Raw genomic sequence first — 21,899 nt, 5'->3', positions numbered from 1 at the left:
ATCCTGGAATGCCCTCTCAAACAACCTAAGACACATGACCTCTCTTCACCAATTCAAAAAACACCTCAAAGATCTCCTAAAGTCCCAATGGCTATGCCCTTGCTCTAATCCAGACTAATAGCAAACGTCCCAGGCCCACCGAAGCCTCTACCCAACCCAAAACCTGAAGGGTCCACAATGTAGCCATGTTAGACCATCTACCTAAGTCTGTACCTCTTTTAAACAATGTGTATAACCTTTTTGCTTGCTTTATTTGCCTATGAATGTAATAATAATTACTTGATCTTCTGATGTTTCTGTTTATCTACCTCTGTTCTTTGGAGCTTTTCTCCCCGGGCGTCTACTGAAAATGGACATGTATCCAGCTCGACTAGCCCGGTCAACAAATGTAAAATAAAAAATAAATAAAATAAATAAAAATAATCTACATACAGTTACTCTACATGGCTCTATAATACAGTGCACAGATGATTCAACCTTTATCTGTGGCTAATAATCTACCCACAGTTACTCCACATGGTTCTATAATACAGAACGCAGATGATTCATCACTTATCTGTGACTCATAATCTACACACAGCTACTCCACATGGTTCTATAATACAGTCTGAAGATGATTCAACACTTATCTGTGACTAATAACCTACACATAGCTACTCCACATGGTTCTATAATACAGTATGGAGATGATTCATCACTTATCTGTGACTAATAATCTACACACACCAACTGCACATGGTTCTATAATACAGTATGCAGATGATTCAACACTTATCTGTGACTAATAATCCACACAGTTACTCCACATGGTTCTATAATACAGTATGCTGGTAATTCAACACTTATCTGTGACTAATAATCTACACACAGCTACTCCACATGGTTCTATAATACAGTCTGAAGATGATTCAACACTTATCTGTGACTAATAACCTACACACAGCTACTCCACATGGTTCTATAATACAGTATGGAGATGATTCATCACTTATCTGTGAATAATAATCTACACACAGCTACACCACATGGTTCTATAATAAAGTCTGCAGATGGTTCAACACTTATCTGTGACTAATAACCTACACACACCTACTCGACATGGTTCTATAATACAGTACGCAGATGATTCAACACTTATCTGTGACTAATAATCTACACACAGCTACTCCACATGGTTCTATAATACAGTATGCAGATGATTCAACACTGATATGTGACTAATAACCTACACACACTTACTCCACATGGTTCTATAATACAGCCTGCAGGTGATTCAATACTTATCTGTGAATAATAATCTACACACAGCTACTCCACATGGTTCAATAATACAGTCTGCAGATGATTCAGCACTTATCTGTGACTAATAATCTACACAGCTACTCCACATGGTTCTATAATACAGTATGCAGATGATTCAACACTTATCTGTGACTAATAATCTACACACAGCTACTCCACATGGTTCTATAATACAGTATGCAGATGATTCAACACTTATCTGTGACTAATAATCTACACACACCTACTCCACATGGTTCTATAATACAGTATGCAGATGATTCAACACTTATCTGTGACTAATAATCTACACACAGCTACTCCACATGGTTCTATAATACAGTATGCAGATGATTCAACACTTATCTGTGACTAATAATCTACACACAGCTACTCCACATGGTTCTATAATACAGTATGCAGATGATTCATCACTTATCTGTGACTAATAATCTACACACACCTACTCCACATGGTTCTATAATACAGTATGCAGATGATTCAACACTTATCTGTGACTAATAATCTACACACAGCTACTCCACATGGTTCTATAATACAGTCTGCAGATGATTCAACACTTATCTGTGACTAATAATCTACACACAACATCTCCACATGCTTCTATAATACAGTATGCAGATGATTCAACACTGATCTGTGACTAATAATCTACACACAGCTACTCCACATGGTTCTATAATACAGTCTGAAGATTATTCAACACTTATCTGTGACTAATAATTTATAAATGGTCTACACTCTATCATTCCCAAAGCCACCTGTATTCAATATGCAGACGACTCCACCCTGATCTGCTCGGACCTTTCTCTCGCCAAACTCCAAGTTGCAACCCAAAACTGCTTTTCCTTAGTTGAAAAATGTTCTCGGAACTAAAACTTTTACTTAACGTGACCAAAACCAAATTACTTCTATTTTTCCCCACTCCAATTACCCCCCAAGGAAAAGAACCTCCTAATACTAACAACCCAACCTTCCACGTGTCCTCCAACAATGGGACCATAATCGAACCTGTCTCCCACACCAAACTACTAGGGGTGACCATAGACCACAAGCTTAAATTTGATACGCATGTCAGCCTGACCATTAAGTCGGTAAACAAGAAACGGGGGACGATGTATAGAATAAAGAACTTCTTAACCCCAAGCACCAAACTAACTATCGCCCGGACCCACCTCCTCTCCACACTCCTTTATGCCTCCCTGATATTCTCCTTCCTTAACAAGAGAGAGCTCAATAAACTATCTACAACCTATAACCACATAGCCAGATTCATAACAGGAATGCCCTATCGCACCCATCACTGCCAAAATCTAAGGACACTGGAATGGTTAGAACTGCCCAACATTCTCATACTCAACCAACTCACTGAGGCATTTAAAACAATCAACCATCCAGACAAAACCCCTTCAATGAACAAAATACTTACCCCCTACTCCAGCCTTACGTCCCTTAGGTCGTCCAAAAGCCTACAAGTACAGACCATTAAATCTAACAACTCGGGAGGTGAAGCACTCTATTCCAATTCCATTGGCAAATCCTGGAATGCCCTCCCAAACAACCTAAGACACATGACCTCTCTTCACCAATTCAAAAAACACCTCAAAGATCTCCTAAAGTCCCAATGGCTATGCCCTTGCTCTAATCCAGACTAATAGCAAACGTCCCAGGCCCACCGAAGCCTCTACCCAACCCAAAACCTTAAGCGTCCACAATGTAGCCATGTTAGACCATCTATCTAAGTCTGTACCTCTTTTAAACAATATGTATTACCTTTTTGCTTGCTTTATTTGCCTATGAATGTAATAATAATTACTTGATCTTCTGATGTTTCTGTTTATCTACCTCTGTTCTTGAGTTTTCTTCCCGGCCTACTGAAAATGGACATGTATCCAGCTAGACTAGCCCGGTCAACAAATGTAAAATAAAAAATAAATAAAATAAATAAAAATAATCTACATACAGTTACTCTACATGGTTCTATAATAAAGTACGCAGATGATTCAACCTTTATCTGTGACTAATATTCGACCCACAGTTACCCCACATGGTTCTATAATACAGTATGCAGATGGCTCAACACTTATCTGTGACTCATAATCTACACACAGCTACTCCACATGGTTCTATAATACAGTCTGAAGATGATTCAACACTTATCTGTGACTAATAATCTACACACAGCTACTCCGCATGGTTCTATAATACAGTACGCAGATGGATCAACATTTATCTGTGACTAATAATCTACACACGCCTACTCCACATGGTTCAATAATACAGTCTGCAGATGATTCAGCACTTATCTGTGACTAATAATCTACACACAGCTACTCCACATGGTGCTATAATACAGTATGCAGATGATTTAACACTTATCTGTGACTAATAATCTACACACAGCTACTCCGCATGGTTCTATAATACAGTACGCAGATGGATCAACATTTATCTGTGGCTAATAATCTACACACGCCTACTCCACATGGTTCTATAATACAGTCTGTAGATGATTCAACACCTATCTGTGACTAATAATCTACACACAGCTACTCCACATGGTTCTATAATACAGTATGCAGATGATTCAACACTTATCTGTGACTAATAATCTACACACAGCTACTCCACGTGGTTCTATAATACAGTATGCAGATGATTCATCACTTATTTGTGACTAATAATCTACACACACCTACTCCACATGGTTCTATAATACAGTATGCAGATAATTCAACACTGATTTGTGACTAATAACCTACACACACCTACTCCACTTGGTTCTATAATACAGCCTGCAGATGATTCAACACTTTTCTGTAAATAATAATCTACAGACAGCTACTCCACATGGTTCAATAATACAGTATGCAGATGATTCAACACTTATCTGTGACTAATAATCTACACACACCTACTCCACATGGTTCTATAATACAGTCTGCAGATGATTCGACACTTATCTGTGAGTAATAATTTACACACAGCTACTCCACATGGTTCTATAATACACTACGCAGATGATTCATCACTTATCTGTGACTAATAATCTACACACACCTACTCCACATCGTTCTATAATACAGTACGCAGATGATTCAACACTTATCTGTGACTAATAATCTACACACAGCTACTCCACATGGTTCTATAATACAGTCTGCAGATGATTCAACACTTATCTGTGACTAATAATCTACACACAACATCTCCACATGCTTCTATAATACAGTATGCAGATGATTCAACACTGATCTGTGACTAATAATCTACACACAGCTACTCCACATGGTTCTATAATACAGTCTGAAGATTATTCAACACTTATCTGTGACTAATAATTTATAAATGGTCTACACTCTATCATTCCCAAAGCCACCTGTATTCAATATGCAGACGACTCCACCCTGATCTGCTCGGACCTTTCTCTCGCCAAACTCCAAGTTGCAACCCAAAAATGCTTTTCCTTAGTTGAAAAATGTTCTCGGAACTAAAACTTTTACTTAACGTGACCAAAACCAAATTACTTCTATTTTTCCCCACTCCAATTACCCCCCAAGGAAAAGAACCTCCTAATACTAACAACCCAACCTTCCACGTGTCCTCCAACAATGGGACCATAATTGAACCTGTCTCCCACACCAAACTACTAGGGGTGACCATAGACCACAAGCTTAAATTTGATACGCATGTCAGCCTGACCATTAAGTCGGTAAACAAGAAACTCGGGTCCATGTATAGAATAAAGGACTTCTTAACCCCGCACACCAAACTAACTATCGCCCGGACCCACCTCCTCTCCACACTCCTTTATGCCTCCCCGATATTCTCCTTCCTTAACAAGAGAGAGCTCAATAAACTATCTACAACCTATAACCACATAGCCAGATTCATAACAGGAATGCCCTATCGCACCCATCACTGCCAAAATCTAAGGACACTGGAATGGTTAGAACTGCCCAACATTCTCATACTCAACCAACTCACTGAGGCATTTAAAACAATCAACCATCCAGACAAAACCCCCTCAATGAACAAAATACTTACCCCCTACTCCAGCCTTACGTCCCTTAGGTCGTCCAAAAGCCTACAAGTACAGACCATTAAATCTAACAACTCGGGAGGTGAAGCACTCTATTCCAATTCCATTGGCAAATCCTGGAATGCCCTCCCAAACAACCTAAGACACATGACCTCTCTTCACCAATTCAAAAAACACCTCAAAGATCTCCTAAAGTCACAATGGCTATGCCCTTGCTCTAATCCAGACTAATAGCAAACGTCCCAGGCCCACCGAAGCCTCTACCCAACCCAAAACCTTAAGCGTCCACATTGTAGCCATGTTAGACCATCTATCTAAGTCTGTACCTCTTTTAAACAATATGTATAACCTTTTGGCTTGCTTTATTTGCCTATGAATGTAATAATAATTACTTGATCTTCTGATGTTTCTGTTTATCTACCTCTGTTCTTTGGAGCTTTTCTTCCCGGGCGTCTACTGAAAATGGACATGTATCCAGCTAGACTAGCCCGGTCAACAAATGTAAAATAAAAAATAAATAAAATAAATAAAAATAATCTACATACAGTTACTCTACATGGTTCTATAATACAGTACACAGATGATTCAACCTTTATCTGTGACTAATATTCGACCCACAGTTACCCCACATGGTTCTATAATACAGTATGCAGATGGCTCAACACTTATCTGTGACTCATAATCTACACACAGCTACTCCACATGGTTCTATAATACAGTCTGAAGATGATTCAACACTTATCTGTGACTAATAATCTACACACAGCTACTCCGCATGGTTCTATAATACAGTACGCAGATGGATCAACATTTATCTGTGACTAATAATCTACACACGCCTACTCCACATGGTTCTATAATACAGTCTGTAGATGATTCAACACTTATCTGTGACTAATAATCTACACACAGCTACTCCACATGGTTCTATAATACAGTATGCAGATGATTCAACACTTATCTATGTCTAATAATCTACACACAGCTACTCCACGTGGTTCTATAATACAGTATGCAGATGATTCCTCACTTATCTGTGGCTAATAATCTACACACAGTTACTCCACATGGTTCTATAATACAGTCCGCAGATGGTTCAACACTTATCTGTGACTAATAATCTACACACAGCTACTCCACATGGTTCTATAATACACTATGCAGATGGTTCAACACTTATCTGTGACTAATAATCTACACACACCTATTCCACATGGTTCTATAATACAGTATGCAGATGATTCAACACTGATTTGTGACTAATAACCTACACACACCTACTCCACTTGGTTCTATAATACAGCTTGCAGATGATTAAACACTTTTCTGTGAATAATAATCTACAGACAGCTACTCCACATGGTTCTATAATACAGTATGCAGATGATTCAACACTTATCTGTGACTAATAATCTACACACACCTACTCCACATGGTTCTATAATACAGTATGAAGATGATTCAACACTTATCTGTGACTAATAATCTACACACAGCTACTCCACATGGTTCTATAATACAGTATGTAGATGATTCAACACTTATCTGTGACTAATAATGTACACACAGCTACTCCACATGGTTCTATAATACAGTCTGCAGATGATTCAACACTTACCTGTGACTAATAATCTACACACACCTACTCCACATGGTTCTCTAATACAGTATGCAGATGATTGAACACTTATCTTTGACTAATAATCTACACACACCTACTCCACATGGCTCTATAGTACAGCCTGCAGATGATTCAACACTTTTCTGTGACTAATAATATAGACACAGCTACTCCACATGGTTGTATAATACAGTCTGCAGATGATTCAACACTTATCTGTGACTAATAATCTACACACAGCTACTTCACATGGTTCTATAATACAGTATGCAGATGTTTCCACACTTATCTGTGACTAATAATCTACACACAGCTACTCCACATGGTTCTATAATACAGTATGCAGATGATTCAACACTAATCTGTGACTAATAATCTACACACAGCTACTCCACATGGTTCTATAATACAGTATGCAGATGGTTCCACACTTATCTGTGACTAATAATCTACACACAGCTAATCCACATGGTTCTATAATACAGTATGCAGATGATTCAACACTTATCTGTGACTAATAATCTACACACAGCTACTCCACATGGTTCTATAATACAGTAAGCAGATGATTCAACACTTATCTGTGACTAATAATCTACACACAGCTACTCCACATGGTTCTATAATACACTACACAGATGATTCATCACTTATCTGTGACTAATAATCTACACACACCTACTCCACATGGTTCTATAATACAGTCTGCAGATGATTCTACACTTATTTGTGACTAATAATCTACACACAGCTACTCCACATGGTTCTATAATACAGTCTGCTAATGATTCAACACTTATCTGTGACTAATAATCTACACACAATATCTCCACATGCTTCTATAATACAGTATGCAGATGATTCAACACTTATCTGTGACTAATAATCTACACACAGCTACTCCACATGATTCTATAATACAGTCTGAAGATGATTCAACACTTATCTGTGACTAATAATTTATAAATAGTCTACACTCTATCATTCCCAAAGCCACGTGTATTCAATATGCAGACGACTCCACCCTGATCTGCTCGGACGTTTCTCTCGCCAAACTCCAAGTTGCAACCCAAAACTGCTTTTCCTTAGTTGAAAAATGGTTCTCGGAACTAAAACATTTACTTAACCCGATCAAAACCAAATTACTTCTATTTTTCCCCACTCCAATTACCCCCCATGGAAAAGAACCTCCTAATACCAACAACCCAACCTTCCACGTGTCCTCCAACAATGGGACCATAATCGAACCTGTCTCCCACACCAAACTACTAGGGGTGACCATAGACCACAAGCTTAAATTTGATACGCATGTCAGCCTGACCATTAAGTCGGTAAACAAGAAACTCGGGTCCATGTATAGAATAAAGAACTTCTTAACCCCGCACACCAAACTAACTATCGCCCGGACCCACCTCCTCTCCACACTCCTTTATGCCTCCCCGATATTCTCCTTCCTTAACAAGAGAGAGCTCAATAAACTATCTACAACCTATAACCACATAGCCAGATTCATAACAGGAATGCCCTATCGCAAACATCACTGCCAAAATCTAAGGACACTGGAATGGTTAGAACTGCCCAACATTCTCATACTCAACCAACTCACTGAGGCATTTAAAACAATCAACCATCCAGACAAAACCCCCTCACTGAACAAAATACTTAGCCCCTACTCCAACCTTACGTCCCTTAGGTCGTCCAAAAGCCTACAAGTACAGACCATTAAATCTAACAACTCGGCAGGTGAAGCACTCTATGCCAATTCCATTGGAAAATCCTGGAATGCAATCCCAAACAACCTAAGACACATGACCTCTCTTCACCAATTCAAAAAACACCTCAAAGATCTCCTAAAGTCCCAATGGCTATGCCCTTGCTCTAATCCAGACTAATAGCAAACATCCCAGGCCCACCGAAGCCTCTACCCAACCCAAAACCTTAAGGGTCCACAATGTAGCCATGTTAGACCATCTATCTAAGTCTGTATCTCTTTTAAACAATATGTATAACCTTTTTGCTTGCTTTATTTGCCTATGAATGTAATAATAATTACTTGATCTTCTGATGTTTCTGTTTATCTACCTCTGTTCTTTGGAGCTTTTCTCCTCGGGCGTCTACTGAAAATGGACATGTATCCAGCTAGACTAGCCCGGTCAACAAATGTAAAATAAAAAATAAATAAAATAAATAAAAATAATCTACATACAGTTACTCTACATGGTTCTATAATACAGTACGCAGATGATTCAACCTTTATCTGTGACTAATATTCGACCCACAGTTACCCCACATGGTTCTATAATACAGTATGCAGATGGCTCAACACTTATCTGTGACTCATAATCTACACACAGCTACTCCACATGGTTCTATAATACAGTATGCAGATGATTCAACACTTATCTGTGACTAAGAATCTACACACAGCTACTCCACATGGTTCTATAATACAGTCTGAAGATGATTCAACACTTATCTGTGACTAATAACCTACACACAGCTACTCCACATGGTTCTATAATACAGTCTGCAGATGGTTCAACACTGATATGTGACTAATAACCTACACACAGCTACTCCACATGGTTCTATAATACAGTATGCAGATGATTCAACACTTATCTGTGACTAATAATCTACACACAGCTACTCCACGTGGTTCTATAATACAGTATGCAGATGATTCAACACTTATCTGTGACTAATAATCTACACACATCTACTCCACATGGTTCTATAATACAGTATGCAGATGATTCATCACTGATTTGTGACTAATAACCTACCCACACCTACTCCACTTGGTTCTATAATACAGCCTGCAGATGATTCAACACTTTTCTGTGAATAATAATTTACAGACAGCTACTCCACATTGTTCTATAATACAGTATGCAGATGATTCAACACTTATCTGTGATTAATAATCTACACACAGCTACTCCACATGGTTCTATAATACAGTATGCAGATGATTCAACACTTATCTGTGACTAATAATCTACACACACCTACTCAAGATGGTTCTATAATACAGTCTGCAGATGATTCAACACTTACCTGTGACTAATAATCTACACACACCTACTCCACATGGTTCTCTAATACAGTATGCAGATGATTGAACACTTATCTGTGACTAATAATCTACACACACCTACTCCACATGGCTCTATAGTACAGCCTGCAGATGATTCAACACTTTTCTGTGACTAATAATATAGACACAGCTACTCCACATGGTTGTATAATACAGTCTGCAGATGATTCAACACTTATCTGTGACTAATAATCTGCACACAGCTACTCCACATGGTTCTATACTACAGTCTATAGATGATTCAACACTTATCTGTGACTAATAATCTACACACATCTACTCCACATGGTTCTATAATACAGTATGCAGATGATTCAACACTTATCTGTGACTAATAATCTACACACAGCTACTCCACATGGTTCTATAATACAGTATGCAGATGATTCAACACATCCTTGTGACTAATAATCTACACACAGCTACTCCACATAGTTCTATACTACAGTATGCAGATGATTCATCACTTATCTGTGACTAATAATCTACGCACACCTACTCCACATGGTTCTATAATACAGTATGCAGATGATTCAACACTTATCTGTGACTAATAATCCACACACACCTACTCTACATGGTTCCAGTCTGCAGATGATTCAACACTTATCTGTGACTAATAATCTACACACAGCTACTCCACATGGTTCTATAATACAGTATGCAGATGATTCAACACTTATCTGTGACTAATAATCTACACACAGCTACTCCACATGGTGCTATAATACAGTAAGCAGAGGATTCAACACTTACCTGTGACTAATAGTCTACACACAGCTACTCCACATGGTTCTATAATACAGTACGCAGATGGTTCAACACTTATCTGTGACTAATAATCTACACACAACTACTCCACACGGTTCTATAATACAGTACACAGATGATTCAACACTTATCTGTGACTAATAATCTACACACAGCTACTCCACATGGTTCTATAATACAGTCTGCAGATGATTCAACACTTATATGTAACTAATAATCTACACACAGCTACTCCACATGGTTCTATAATACAGTATGCAGATGATTTAACACTTATCTGTGACTAATAATCTACACACAGCTACTCCACATGGTTCTATAATACAGTACGCAGATGGTTCAACACTTATCTGTGACTAATAATCTACACACACCTACTCCACATGGTTCTATAATACAGTACACAGATGATTCAACACTTATCTGTGACTAATAATCTACACACAGCTACTCCACATGGTTCTATAATACAGTATGCAGATGATTCATCACTTATCTGTGACTTATAATCTACACACAGCTACTCCGCATGGTTCTATAATACAGTATGCAGATGATTCAACACTTATCTGTTACTAATAATCTACACACAGTTACTACACATGGTTCTATAATACAGCATGCAGATGATTCAACACTTATCTGTGACTAATAACCTGCATACACCTACTCCACATGGTTCTATAATACAGTCTGCAGATGATTCAACACTTATCTGTGACTAATAATCTACACACAGCTACTCTACATGGTTCTATAATACAGTCTGCAGATGATTCAACACTTATCTGTGACTAATAATCTACTCACAGCTACTCCACATGGTTCTATAATACAGTCTGCAGATGATTCAACAGTTATATGTGACTAATAACCTACACACAGCTACTCCACATGGTTCTATAATACAGTACGAAGATTATTCAACACTTATATGTGACTAATAATCTACACACAGTTACTACACATGGTTCTATAATACTGTCTGCAGATGATTCAACACTTATCTGTGACTAATAATCTACACATACCTAATCCACATGGTTCTATAATACAGTCTGCAGATGATTCAACACTTATCTGTGACTAATAATCTACACACAGCTACTCAACATGGTTCTATAATACAGCATGCAGATGATTCAACACTTATCTGTGACTAATAATGTACACACAGCTACACCACATGGTTCTATAATACAGTCTGCAGATGATTCCACACTTATCTGTGACTAATAATCTACAAAGAGTTACTCCACATGGTTCTATAATACAGTGTGCAGATGATTCAACACTTATCTGTGAGTAATAATTTACACACAGCTACTCCACATGGTTCTATAATACACTACGCAGATGATTCATCACTTATCTGTGACTAATAAACTGCAAACACCTACTCCACATGGTTCTATAATACAGTATGCAGATGATTCAACACTTATCTGTGACTAATAATCTACACACAGCTACTCCACATGGTTCTATAATACAGTCTGCAGATGATCTAACACTTATCTGTGACTAATATCCTACACACAGCTACTCCACCTGGTTCTATAATACAGTATGCAGATGATTCAACCCTTATCTGTGACTAATAATCTACACACAGCTACTCCACATGGTTCTATAATACAGTATGCAGATGATTCAACCCTTATCTGTGACTAATAATCTACACACACCTACTCCACATTGTTCTATAATACAGTATGCAGATGATTCATTACTTATCTGTGACTAATAACCTACACACGGCTACTCCACATGGTTCTATAATACAATAGATGATTCAACACTTATCTGTGCAGCACTTCTCTATCAGCTCTTCATTCTTAAACAGAAGAATTGTTCACTTCTGTTGAAACATGGTTAGCCAATGCCCATCTAATCCTGAACCCAAACAAAACTAAATTATTACTCTTCCAACCTAACAAGACATCTGTCTCATGCCCCACCATTTAGCATAAAAGCCAAAGACAATACTGTGATCTCCCCAGCAACCCATGCAAAGCTTGTTGGAGTGGAAATAGAGAATACCCTAAAATTTGACTTGCATGTCTCCTTAGCTTTAAAAAAGTCCATAAGAAACATGGAAGTCTATATAGGCACAAAAGGTTCCTGACCACAATGGCCAAAACTGCATTATCACAAACCCATCTGCTCTCCACTCTACTATATGCCTCTCCATTTTTAACTAATCTAAGGAAGCTGACTTATCTAAGCTAGAAGCATGTAATAATAAAATTGCTAAGTTTGCATCTGACTGCCCATATAAAACACATCATTGTACAGCTTTAAGGATACTTGACTGGCTTGAGCTTTCCAACATTATTCTTTACAACCACCTCTCTCTAACTCACAAAATTGTAACACAACCAACCAGAATCTCTGCACTACAAAATCTCATCCTTCCTTATAGTTCCAGCAGATCACTTCACTCTAAAAATAAGAACTTACTCACCATCTCCAAGGCCAACAACACTGCAGGAGAATCTTTATTTTCCAGCTATATATCTTGTATATGGAACCCCCTTCCTAAAGCCCTTCACTCAGTCTCATCCACTGACCACTTGAAGCCATCACTTAAAGCTTATCTAAAAAATGAGTGGCTATGTTCCTGTACTAACCCCTCATGAGTGCTTTGATAAATCACAGCATACCCAAAACATATCCAAATTATCCCCTGGTGTTTAATCCTTTATTCCTACTGACTTGCCTTAATCTTATATCTTACCTACAAATAGTAATAGCTATGTTCAAAGTGTAGGTTTTGTTGTCAAGATGTAAAAAAATTGTATGTTCTTATGTATACTACATTTTGTTTACTTTATACTTTATTGATTATTTTAATGTGTGCATGAGGATTTACTGTTACTCATGGAGCTTTTCTCCCCAGGCCTCCCCTGAAAAAGGACCTGTGTCCAGTCAGACTTTCCTGGTAAACAAATGTTAAATAAATAAATAAATTATAACACTTTTCTGTATGACAGTACAAGAGTACAGCTCCAGTATTATTGTAAAAGACAAGACACGTACAGGAGTTCAGCTCCAGTATTACTGTAAAATACAACACTTATCTGTACAGATAACATTTATCTGTAGAACTGTACAGGAGAACAGCTCCTGTTTTACTGTAAAAGACAACACTTATCTGTACAACAATACAGGAACACACCTCCTGTATTATTGTAAAAGGCAACACTTACCTGTGCAACATTACAAGAGCACACCTCTTGTTTTACTGTAAAAGGCAACACTTATCTGTCAAACAGTACAGGAGCACACCTCTTGTTTTAGTGTAAAAGGCAACACTTATCTGTACAGGTGACATTTATCTGTTCAGCAGTACTGGAGCACAGTTCCTGTATTGCTGTAAAAGCCATCACTTACTTGACCAGCAGAATAAGAGCACCCCCCCTGTGTTACTGTAAAAGACAATACTTCTTTGTACAATAGGATAGGAGCACACCTCCTGCATTACTGTAAAATGCAACGCTTATCTCTACAACAGTGCAGGAGCAGATCTCCTGTATTACTGTAAATGGCAACACATATCTGTACAACACTACTGGAGTACACCTCCTGTATTGCTGTAAAAGGCAACACTTATCTCTGCAACAGTACAAGGCCACACCTCCTGTGTTATGGTAAAATGCAACACTTGTCTGTATAGCAGTACAGGAGCACATCTCCTGTATTACTGTAAAAGGCAACACTTATCTCTCTAACTGTAGAGGACCACTCCAACTATAATACATTAAAATCAACACTTCTGTCTTCTAAAGTACAGGACCACACAAAGAAAGAGATCTGTACAACAAGACAAGACCATGCAAAGACTGGCAAAGGCTTTTGACACCATCCCACATTTAGACATTACCAGTAAACTTAGCAAACTGAATGTAAATCCCTTCATTGTAAGATGGGCTGCCAACTGGCTCACAAACTGGACACATTATATCAGAATGGGTGAGTCATCATTAACCAGAAGACCTGTTACCAGTGGGGTGCCACAGTGGTCAGTGCTGAACCCCCTACTGTTTGGTATATACTTCTCAGAAATTGAGGTAAAAACTAAGGGGTTGTGACTGACCAGTTTTGCAAATGACTGCAAACTAGATGCAATCTTTGAATCCTGAAATGATGTCATTATAATTCAGGAGGGTCTCACGCAGACCCACAACTGGTGTATTAATCATGGTCTCAAAGTGAATTCAAAAAATGCATCATCATTCCCTTTGGCACAAACAATGTCCCCTCACACACTATCATATCAACAACAGTACCCTAAGCACCCATGAAGTGGTAAGGAACTTCTGATCACAAGTTGACTGACACTTTAACTGTGACCAACATGTGTCTACTGTAGTAATGAAAGCTTTCTATGTAGCACACTTGATTAGTAAAGGTATTGCCTCAAGAGCAAAAGAAGTTATAACCTCTCTGCACTCGGCACCTATCAGGCCCACAATCAAGTATAATGCCCCATTTGGCATGTACAGTACTAAGCATCTACAGCAATTAGAGAGACCTCAGAGGTTTTTAACAATGAAGATCAAGAGGCTCCAGCATGTGCCTTACACAGACCGAAGTCCCTGTCACTATACTCTGTACCATATAGACTTCTTAGGGGAGACTTATGCCTGGACTACAGAGAGATACAAGACCAAAATCTAATGAATTTGCTGCATATGCGTAAATGAAATGGGACTAGGGCTACCCATTCTAGGGACTTAAATATGGCCTGCAACTTAAATAGGACATGCTGGAGGGACAGATTTATGTGACTGCAGCGGCTTTGGAACAGGCTACTAATTTATGTGAAACAGAGCACCTCTATGACACTGTTCAAGAGGAACCTAGACGAGTGGATGGGGCACCATAAATTCTTACCAGGGATAGAGCCCACAACCCCTCCTGGACATGGGCAGTCATCACTAAATGCAATCTTGGGTACTGATTAGCATTTTATGGTATTACATTGGGATAAAATGGCTAGGCTTAAAATTATTTCTGGATCAATAGCCTAGTAATCTCCTGTTAAGATGTGATCCTATGTTCCTCTATGTACTACAGTACAGGACCACAACTACAACACTAGAAAAAAGGTAACACAACTGTCTACAACAGTAGGGGACCAAAGCTACTATACTACAGCAAAAGGCAACACTAATTTGTACTATAGTACAGGATGATACCTGCTGTACAACAATAAAAGGAATGCATCTGCACTACAGTACAAGACCACTCAACTGCACTACAGTGTATCTACACTACACTAAAGGACCACACATACTGTACAACAGTAAAAGAAAATAAAAACAAACCACGACACCAAGCCTCTATGGAAGGATCACCAGGAGAAAAGTATTAGCGTACTCCACTTTAATGACCGCTTTCGTCCACATAGACTTCCTCAGAAACAAAATTCTCACAATGCAAGTACACTTAAAAAGCATGCCCAATTACAAAAACGATGTTGTCATAATAAATTAATTATTCCAATTAAAATCATTGCAATGCCAATAGTTGTTTTTTATCATAATAATTGTCATTGTAATGATTTTAATTGGAATAATTAACTTATTATGACATCATCGTTTTTGTAACTGGGCATGCTTTTTAAGTGTACTTGCATTGTGAGAATTTTGTTTCTGAGGAAGTCTATGTGGACGAAAGCGATCATTAAAGTGGAATATGCTAATACTTTTCTCCTGGTGGTCCTTCCATAGATGCTTTGTGTCGTGGTTTGTTTTGTTTTTTTATCTTTGCACTTTCATGGTTTCCAGTAAAAGAAAATACTTTTCTGTACTATAGTACAGGACTATAACTACTGTACCGCAGTAAAAGGCAACACTTTTCTGTACTACAATACAGGACCACATGTATTGTATTGAAGTAAAAAGCTATACTTATATGTACTACAGTACAGGACCACACCTTGTGTATTACAGTAAATGGCAAAACTTATCTGTACAACAGTACAGGACCACACTTACTGTGCTAAAGTAAAAGACAACACTTCATTAAAGTACAGGTCCACGTCTACTGTACTACGGAAAAAGCAACACTTGTCTATACTACATTACTGGAGTACACCTACTATAATACTGTAAAAGGCAGTACTTATCTATACTACAATACAGGACCACACCTGCAGTACTACAATAACAGGAACACATCTATACAACAGTAAAAGTCCATGCAACTCTACTATAGTAAACAACAACATTTATCTGTACTGCATTAAATGAACACACCTACTGTATCACAGTAACAGACAACAATCTGTACAACAGTACAAGACTGCAACTTATATACTAGAGTAAAAGGCAACACTTATCTGTACAATAGTACAGGGCCACACCTGCTATATTATTGCAAAATGCAACACTTATATGTACTACAGTACACTATCACACATACTGTACTACAGTAAAAAGGAACACTTATCTGTACTACAATACAGAATCACACCTACTAAATTACTGTAATATGCAGCACTTATATGTACTACAGTACACTATCACGCATACTGCACTACAGTAAAATGCAACACTCATCTGTACTGCAATACAGGAGCATGCCTACTGTAATACAGTAAAAGGCAACACTTATCTATAAAACAGTATAGAACCACGCCTACTATATTAATGTAAAAGGCAACACTCGTGTACTTCAATACAGGACCATGACTGCTGTACTGCAGTAAAAGGCTACACTAATCTGTACTACAGTACACATACACACTTAACTGTGCTGCAGCACGGGGTCATATCTACATGGACTGCAGGTTAGAACAACACCTATCTTTGCAACAGAACAAGACCACACACTGAATTGTACTACAGGATAGAATCACACCTAACTGTGCTGTATTACAGGGGAATAACTAGCTGTAATGCAGAAGAGGACCATACCTAATTGTACTACAGTACAGGCCTACATATAAATGTATTACAGTATAGGACCACCTACCTAATTGTACTACAGTACATGTCTACATCTAAATGTATTACAGTATAGGACCACCTACCTAATTGTACTACATTCAGTCATCTGCAGAGTTACACTACTGGACCACACATGCCTCTTGTATTGATCAGTTTGCTGTAGAGGTAGAATACAGGACAACACCTATCTGTATCACAAGTCATTCATTGCAGAGGTGCAGGATAGGACCATGTTACTGCAGTACAGGATCACACCTAACTCTACTTCCAGTCAGTTATCTGTAGAGCTTCCGTAGAGGACTACTCTTATTTGTAGTACAGTACAGGAGCATGGCAAACTATCCTGCTGGTTAGTCACCTGCAGAGTTGTACTACATGATTACAACTAACTTATTACAGGTTATTCCCATACAGAGTTGCAGTGCAGAGTCACAATGAACTCCAGTTCAGGTCAGACATCAGTTACAAGTCCACATGTAATGGTAAAGCAAGTTTTTCAATTAAAATATTGCAGTGCATGACCATACCTAACTGTATTACAGGTCAGTCAACTACAGTCAGAGTATACAACCACATCTAACTTTGCTATGCATCAGTCACCTGTAGATTTACCTTACTGAACCATTACACTTATCTCTATTAGAGTACAGGACCCCTCTAGCTGTACTACCAGTCACTTGCTTACACAATTATTATTTAGCAGGTGGGTCAAGCATAACCTGAACAGACCTCGTTTAGGTACTCCAAGGCCAAGAATAGAACTTCTATGGGACCTGACAATATCCCTGACTGTGTTCTACATGAACTACAGTGAACTGGCACCTCACCTGTGTGCCCTGTTCAATCACAGCCTCACCTCAGGCTTTGTCCCTACCGAATGGCACACTGCTACAGTCATCCCTCTCCGCAAAGGAGGAACAACTACAGACCCTGGGAACTGTTGCCCCATTAGCCTGATGAGTCTGACATGCAAAGCTATGGAACACATCATCATGGACCTAATAAACAAGGATATAGGGAATCTCCAAACTCTGGATCCCACACAGTTTGGTTTTGTGAAGAGTAGATCTCACCTGCTCAACCTGGTCGACTTCTTTGAGTCAGTCACCAGAGCTGTGGATAAAGGCAAGGTGGTTTATACAGCCTATCTTGAACTGGCCAAGGCCTTTGATACCATTTCACACTCAGGAGTCATAGAAAAACTCACTAAGCTAGGCAGCAACCCCTATATCACTAGATGGGTTGCAAACTGGCTCACAGACAGAACCCATAATGTGAAAGTAGCTGACTCCAAATCAGACTGCCAACCTGTCACAAGTGGAGTCCCACAGAGTTCAGTCCTGGGTCCTCTCCTGTTTGGTATCTACCTCTCCGAAGTCCAGACCAACACGAAGGGACTCCAGCTGACAACGTTTGCAGACAATTGCAAGTTGGGAGCCATAACTACCTCCCCAACTGATGTTGACATCCTACAGAAAGGCCTCACTGAGACCAACGACTGGTGTCAGAACCATGGCCTTAAGCTCAATGCCAAAAAATATGTTGTCATCCCTTTTGGGAAAAACCCAGTTCCCATGAATTACCACATTGATGGTAGTCCACTGAACACAGAAGGCATTATAAGAGATCTGGGAACACAGGTTGACAGCAACCTCTCTTTTGACCACCACATTGCCACTGTTGTCAGAAAGTCCTTCTGTGTGACACATCTCATTACTAAGGGTTTTGCATCCAGAAGGAAAGAGGTCATTGTCTCCATCTACTCTTCCCTCATTAGACCAGTCATCGAGTACAATGCCCTATTTGGCATGTACCTCACTAGACACCTGCAACAACTGGAGAGGCTGCAAAAGTACCTCACAAAGGGGATTCTAGGACTTAAACACTTGTCCTATATGGATAGACTCAAAAAACTCCAACTATTCTCTGTCTCATATCGCCTATTTAGAGGTGATCTGTACTTGACTTACAAAGCCATGTCTAATCCAGCTCTGTTAGGAATGCCACATGTAAAGAAATCCCAATCCCTCTGCACTACACGCTCCAGGGACCTCAACCTCATTACCACAATCAACAGAATAAGCTGGAGGTACAGGTTCTTAACCCATAGACTGCCTATGCTATGGAATAGACTTTCCATACATCTCAAGAGGAGTGGCTCACTGGCCCTCTTCAAGAGAAATATTGATGAGTGGATGGGAAATAGAAAATTCACCCCGGGGATCACTCCAGTGGCTCTACTCGACAGAGGGACTGGGAACTAAGGTTGGGTGGCACAATTCCATGGTAATCCTATGGGCTAGGCTTGTAAATACTCCAGGGCTATTAACCTAGCACACACCTATGAACTAATGAACCAATGACGTTTCACTGATGGTTGAGTCTTGTGCCAGAAATGAGGTGCACAATGTTACGAAAAAAAAGCCTCTGTATCTGACTTTTTACTGTGGAGTTTTCAGAATAAGATCACTTAATTGTTATGCCTGTTTTAGAGAGGAAAGGGAATCTACTTTTGCAGTATCTGTTTCTGTGTCCTCAACTACTATCCTATTCATTTCTTGTTGTCATACTTGTTCGAACGTAATGACTTGATAGCTAAGCAGAATAGATAAATAAATATAAAGTAAAGAATGGCTAATATTGAGATAAAATGATACTTAATGAAGTACACAATACCTAATGAAGTCTTTGAAAATATAACACTCCCAGTGAATGAAAGTGTTCTTCTACTGTGAGGTCAAACTGAATTATTAGTAAAGATCAGGGAAAGAAGAGGTCTAACACCGCACTTAACATTGTACTTCAGTAAACTGCCAGATTAGACTAAATGAACAGAATAATATAAAGACCTCCCAAATAAGGGTTTTGCAGGGATGCAAGCCCCTTCCCTTACTAGCCACCCTCCCTTCCAAAATAAATTATAGTAAATCTGACATCACCCAATACCATAAGAAAGGGAAAATTCCGGTCTCCCCATTATTCAAAAAGCTCAGATAAACAACACACTTCATTTACCCTTTTCTGACATGTGACTTTAATTTGAATGAAATGCATTCAACAACACTAGATGTTTCTTATATACCAAGAATCCATATTTAAAATGCTAACCTGACACCTGCTGGGGGGAGTCAAGTACTGCGTGTCCTGTGCATGCTGGTGAGCAGCTGTGATCACAGATTTGTATTTTCTGATTTGTTCTGATCTGAGGATGTGCAGCACAGTGCAAACCAAGATAAGCACGCATAGACATAGACACAGATATAAATATATAAATATATAGCTATAGATCTCAAATAACACAATGGTCCTACAGACCCTGATCTCACAGTGCTGCATGACTGAGACCTTGATTGTGAGGTTCTGCTGTGACCCCATGCAGGTGATCCTACAGACCCTATTCTCACAGTGCTGCATGACTGAGACCTTGATTGAGAGGTTCTGCTGTGACCCAATGCAGGTGATCCTACAGACCCTGATCTCACAGTGCTGCATGACTGAGACCTTGATTGAGAGGTTCTGCTGTGACCCGATGCAGGTGATCCTACAGACCCTGATCTCACAGTGCTGCATGACTGAGACCTTGATTGAGAGGTTCTGCTGTGACCTGATGCAGGTGATCCTACAGACCCTGATCTCACAGTGCTGCATGACTGAGACCTTGATTGAGAGGTTCCAATTATGTGACCCAATGCAGGTGATCCTACAGACCCTGATCTCACAGTGCTGCATGACTGAGACCTTGATTGAGAGGTTCCAATTATTTGACCAGATGCAGGTGATCCTACAGATCCTGATCTCACAGTGCTGCATGAATTACCTTGATTGAGAGGTTCTGCTGTGACCCGATGCTGGTGATCCTACAGACCCTGATCTCACAGCTGCTTGACTGAGACCTTGATTGAGAGGTTCTAATGTGACGTGATGCTGGTGATCCTCCAGACCCAGATCTCACAGCGCTGCATGACTGACACCTTGATTGAGAGGTTCTGCTGTGACCCAATGCATGTGATCCTACAGACCCTGAACTCACAGTGCTGCATGACTGAGATGTTGATTGAGAGGTTCCAATTATGCTACCCAATGCAGGTGATCCTATAAACCCTG

This window comes from Protopterus annectens, chromosome 4.part0 (genome assembly GCF_019279795.1).
Source record: "Protopterus annectens isolate FY-2018-M chromosome 4.part0, PAN1.0, whole genome shotgun sequence".
Classification (NCBI taxonomy): Eukaryota; Metazoa; Chordata; order Ceratodontiformes; family Protopteridae; genus Protopterus; species Protopterus annectens.
Note: the sequence above shows the minus strand (reverse complement) of the source record.